The following is a 6186-nucleotide window of genomic DNA, read 5'->3' as shown; positions in this document are numbered from 1 at the left end:
GAATTGGCCAGATCTAGGCATAAGAGAGGCCAGGAAACAGTCTTGATTCCAACTGGTCACATGCCCAGCTAAATATTGTGTGTTCTGGGACTTTCAGTTTCTGCTCAGGATGTAGAACGCTGTAAGGAGCATTGCTTTTGCACTTACAACAATAACAACAGCAGGAGCAGCAAAAACACCACACAGTTTGAAAATTCATAACTTTTCTTGAACTCAGCAGAGAAGTGATGATTACCAACTAATGTGAAATCTAAGGAAAACACATCTAACAAGAGTTAAAGACGTGAGTACTTGCTTACCTGGGATAGATGTTATCTGCCACAAGAATTCAACTTAATTCTTTTGTGAATTGCTAAAGGCCAACTGTAGTCTGGCAAAGGTACAGAGAGCCCCTGGATGATACAAGCACAAGAAAAACTTGCATTCATCACAGGATTTTCTGCAAAGAACCTGTTATAATCACACAAGAGGACTAAAAGTATGTCCCTTATGATGGACATAGGGCACTGGGAAGCACAGGTCATTCTCCCCTACATATTCTATGAAAGAAAGGGCTTAAGCTATTAGAGGGAGAGAGAGAAAACCTGATGCCCTGAGGCACTGATGAAAACCCACTGTTTCTGGGGGAAGAAAATAAAACAAAACCTTATACACTTGAAAGAGGTATGAAAACACCTGCTGGGACCAGACCTGCAGTTGAGAGTTGGAGAAGATAACGAAGAAAGACATACCCCCAAGATTCAGAAACACAGTGTCTGCCTAGGACACTTAAACAAAGCAACAGTAGTCTACTGCTTGAAGAGGGGCGAGAGCATGCAGAGAGACACTCTTGCAGGTAGAGTGCAAAGGGAAGACTCAAAATTGAGGATGGAGCAGGTCATGAACAAAAACCATCTGGAGAGCCAGTCCACATGTTAAATAGAAAGTAGTTCCAAGGGACGCCTGGGTGTCTCAGTGGTTGAGCATCTGCCTTTGGCTCAGGTTGTGACTCTGGGGTCCCAGGATTGAGTCCCCCATCGGGCTCCCCACAGGGTGCCTGCTTCTCCCTCTGCCTCAGTCTCTTCCTCTCTCTGTGTCTCTCATGAATAAATAAACAATAAAAATATTTTAAAACGGGAAAAGAAAGTAGTCCTGAATGATTTGAAGCCTGTGTTGCACTGAGAGTAATCCTAGTGACAAGGCCAAAATCCATTTAAACTCATAACAATAATGACCCAACCACTCCCACCACACACACACCTACACACACAGACAGACACAGACAAAACAAAGCCTAGCAACGGGAGAGCTGTGTCCATTTCCAGGCATCAGAAGTTCTTACCTCAGGCTCTTCTGTCCTATACAAGATGGCCAGCTTCATCAGCAAAAAACTATGAGACATGTAAAGCAAACAAAGCAACCTCTGTCAAGAAACAAAGCAATCAAAGAACCAGACTCAGATATGATGCTGATGTTAGAAATACCTATTAGAGAATTTAAAATAAATATCATCAAAATGGCAAAAGCTCTAGAGGAAAAGATGAACAACGTGATGGATCAAATACATAATTCAGCAGAGAGAGAAATATAAGAAATACACATAAATTCTAGATATGAAAAGCAGAGTAACAAAGAATGCATTCAATGGGCTGATCAGAGACAATATAGCTGAGTAGAAAAAACAGTGAACTTGAAGATGAGTCAGAAAAAATGGCTTAATCTAAAACACAAGGAAAAGGAAAGAGAGCAAGAGAACACAGAACATAGGAAATATTTGAAGATGTATTTGTTGAAGAATTTCCAAAATGAATGACACACACAAAATGACAGATCCAAGAGTTCAGATGAGAGAATACCAAGCGGAATAAATATAAAAACAAACTAACAAATAAACAAGCAGGCAAACAAACCAAGTGACCTCGGATATTATATTCAAAATGCTGAAAATCAAAGACAATGAAAAAAATCTTGGAGGTGACAAGAACTAAAGAATATATTACATATAGAGGAGAAAAATATGTATGAGAATTATAGGTTTCTCATGAGAAAATATTCAAACTGGAAGGAAATGAAGTTACATTTTTTAAGCGACGAAAGTAAAAAAAAACTATCAACTCAGAATTCAATATTTAGTTAAAACCTCTTTGGGATCCCTGGGTGGCGCAGCGGTTTGGCGCCTGCCTTTGGCCCAGGGCGCGATCCTGGAGACCCGGGATCGAATCCCACGTCGGGCTCCCGGTGCATGGAGCCTGCTTCTCCCTCTGCCTGTGTCTCTGCCTCTCTCTCTCTCTGTGTGACTATCATAAATAAAAAAATTTATAAAAAAAAAAACCTCTTTTTCAAAAGCAAAACAATAAAGATTCCTGAAGCAAAAAAAATGAACAAATTAATGGCATGAAGATCGACACTTGAAAGTAGAAGGAATAGGCTACCCAAAAGAACTGAGGTCTCATTAAAATGTAGTTAAAGATCATTTTGTCTTTTTTTTTTTTTTTTTTAGATTTTGTATTTATTCACAGAGACACAGAGAGAGAGAGGCAGAGACACAGGCAGAGGGAGAAACAGGCAACATACAGAGAGCCCAACGTGGGACTCCATCCAGGGTCTCAAGGATCACTCCCTGGGCTGCAGGGGGCGCTAAACCGCTGCTCCACCGGGGCTGCCCTTGTCTTATTTTTTAATTGGTCAAAAAAGAGAAACAACTGTCTAAAGCAAACATAATAACAAAGTATTGTGTGTTTACAGCATATATAAAAGTAAAATACATGACAAAATAGCAGATAAAATGAAAGGAAGGAATTGGGAATATACTGTAAGGATGTTTCACTATCGGGAAGTGGGTGATAAATTATCTGATGTATGTTATAAATTCTAGGGCAACTGCTAAAATATTAAAAAGAGGTATAAACAATAAGCAGATAGTGGTGATAAAATGGAATAACAATTTTTTTAAAAAAGGCAGAAAAAAGAGAAAAGAACACAAAGAACAGATGGAACAAATAGGAAACAGCTAGATAGATGATAGTCTTTAATCCACATATAATAATACATTAAAGTTAAACTGTATAAAGACATCAACTAAAAGATAAAAAATGTTACATCAGATTTAAAAAGCAAGTTCTAATTATACACTATCTATGGTAAATCCTTTTTAGTTATAAAAACATAGACTGGTTAAAAGTAAAATTTAAAAAAGGAAAAAAGATGTTCCATGTAAATACTAATCAAAAGAAAGCTGGAGCAGGTATATTAATCTCAGCAGTATTGATAATAGCAGCAGAAAGCAGTAATACTCAGAATAAAGAGGTATATTACATGGTGATAAAGGCGTCCATTCTTCAAGAATAGGATATTTACGTACCTGATAGCAAAGCTACAAAATAATGAGGCAAAATGTGATGAAACTGAAAGGCAAAAAAGACAAATCCAGAATTATATTTGAATACTTCAGCACTTCTCTTTCAGCAGTTGATAGAACAAGGAGACAGAAAATCAGTGAAAATGTAAAAGATCTGAAGAATGCTGTCAACAAACTTCACCTGGCATTTCTAGAACATTCTACTCAATTATAACAGAATATACATTCTCCTCAGTGCATGTGGAACGTTTCTCAAAATGGGCCATATTCTGCATCATAAAAAAACCCCAATAAACTCAAGGAAGTGAAATAAATTGTTCAAGGTATGTTCTCAGACTCTCAAAGAACTAACCAGAAACCAGTAAGAGAAACCTATCTGGGAAATCACAAGATAAATGGAAATTCAACAACTCACTTCTAAACATGAGATAGTCCATTGTTATTGAAAGAGGGAAAATGAGATATTGAGGGACACAAGCAATCTCTTCCAGGTACAGACATGCAAGTACATTGACTGTGGTTGACAAAGTGACCCCACGTTAAGCCATTGGGACAAAAGATTTTAAACACAGTTCTTATAAACTGAATGTTCTGTCCTCCAAAATTCGTATGTTGCAGACACCGGATTTGGAGGTTGGCCCTTTGGGAGGTAATTAGGTTTAGATGAGGTCATGAGTGTGGGGCCCCCAGGATGGGATTCATGTCTTTATATAAAGAGAGAGAGAGAGAGAGACCCTAGAGCAAACCCCATCCCTCTTCTCTTTCTTTCTCTCTCTATTATGTGAGGACACAGTGAGAGGACACCTGTCTGCAAGCAGGAAGTGGGCCATCACCAGGACCCTCAGCCGGAGTCTTGATCTTGGATTTATCAACCTCCAGGAGTATGAGAGACAAATGTCCCTTACAGAAGCCACCCAGTCCACAGTATTGCTCTAGCAGCCTGAAATGCAGACGGCAGTTCACATTCCTGAGTCGGGGGGAGTCACCTCCCCAATTTCATTTAATCCACCAATCGTATTTCTTTCTACCAAGACGCTGAACTTCCCAACCTTTCTTGTGCCTTCTGCTCAACCGACTCATTTTGTCAAGATTCTGTTTCCCTCATCTACGTATCCATCTACCCCTCTCCCATCCCTTTGTGCTGCCTCAGTGCTCTTTGGGGAGGCGAGGGGTAAGGGGCTAGGGGAACAAATGAAGCAATAGGCTGCCACCCAACTCAATGGTAACAGCTGGAGAATGCTGCAGCCACCTCTCAGGAATTCCTCTTCTGACAAAGGAGCCCTAAAGACTGAGCAGGAGAGCAGCCAAGGCAATGTGAGCCCTTCCTGGTTCCCTCCCTGCTGGGCGAGTGATGCGTGTGCCACCGGGAGTGTATGTGGCAGGCACGGGGCTGCACACAGGCCTCAGTGTACCCTTAGGCATGCGACCTCTGCATGCTTCTTTCATCCACCGCAAGCCCTTCTCCACCTAGTTTACTCCTCTTCATCCCCCAAACTCCTGCAAACCCGCCTCAGTAACTCCTATCCTTTTGTGACTACAGGGCAGCGCCATCTGTACACTTTGATCTTGACTTAATCCCTCAATAAGCATTATAATATCACAATAAATCCCTGCGTGAATAATCCCTAAATTTACGTAACATCTTGATGATCAACACACGTTCTTCTGACAAAAACAATCTCACTAGAATTAGATTAGTAGAATTAATCGATAGATCATATATTTTATCGAGAAACTATCATATTTGCGATATCCCTTCAATATGCTTGGGCATATTTATTTATTCCTTTATTTGGAAGGAGAGGTTATAATTACGTTCTATAATTCCCCTATGATTATCTTGCTGCACGAAGAGTCCTACGTCACAGAAGAGCTCGGCCAGATATTTGGCCAAAAAAGACGTCCTCTCTGCCCTGCGGTGAGGCTGGCATGGAGCATGGACCCTAGTGTGCCGTCCCGCACGCTTCGCAGAGTGCCGAGTGGCCCTTTACTGGGGCTCTTGGCGATGATGGGTCTCGATTGGCCCAGGGTCGCGGCCCAGTCCCAAGTCAGGTCCCCTAAATGGGAAAATCGGAGCTGAGGCCAACGTATCGTGTGCTGGGAGTCCTTCTTGCACCCCCTTTCCACCCCAAAGATCATCATCCGAGCATTCTCCAGCAGGCGATACTGTGTGTCATCTCTTTTTTATTATTTGAGTCATACTGTCCTTTCATAGGAGATGATAAGCTCCACAAGGGCAGGGAGGGTCGCTGTTTTCTGTGCTCATCTTGTCCCCAGCCCCCAGCACTTTGGCTCAACAAGTGTCTGTTGCAGGAATGGACGAATGGATGAGTACAGGGTAGGCCGTCTCTCCCTCAGCCTGTGTCACCCCCCCCCCCGTACACACACGCACACACACATGGGAGCCTCAGATCCCGCCAATGCACATGCCAGCCGTCCTCCAGCGGCGTTGGCCCTGTGGCCTCCGGGTTCTTGTCCAGCAGGCCCCTGCTCCTTGGCCTCAGCGCAGCAGCAAAGGCCACTCCCTGCCAGGACGGTTTGCTGCAAAACACAGGGAATAAGATGCGGCCCGCAGGGGCTGCTCCACACCCACGGCTCCTGAACACACGAAGGGCCAGGCCACCGCAGCCCCTGGGCCTCACGGGGAGCTGGCGGCCTGCGTCCCACCGGAGGCCCTCTGTGCTGAACGAGGGGCGCCGTGGCCACTTGCCCGACACGGGCCACATGCAAGGGGCAGCCGAGTCCTGCCAGTCGGCTGGCTGGCAGGGGACGTGCTCGCGTGGGGCTCTCAGTGAGGAGCAGGACAGTCCACACTGAAGCGAAGCCAGCGCCCTGAGGCCGACAGGCAA

The sequence above is a fragment of the Nyctereutes procyonoides genome, unplaced genomic scaffold (genome assembly GCF_905146905.1).
Source record: "Nyctereutes procyonoides isolate TBG_1078 unplaced genomic scaffold, NYPRO_anot_genome, whole genome shotgun sequence".
In the NCBI taxonomy this organism is placed as follows: Eukaryota; Metazoa; Chordata; class Mammalia; order Carnivora; family Canidae; genus Nyctereutes; species Nyctereutes procyonoides.
Note: the sequence above shows the minus strand (reverse complement) of the source record.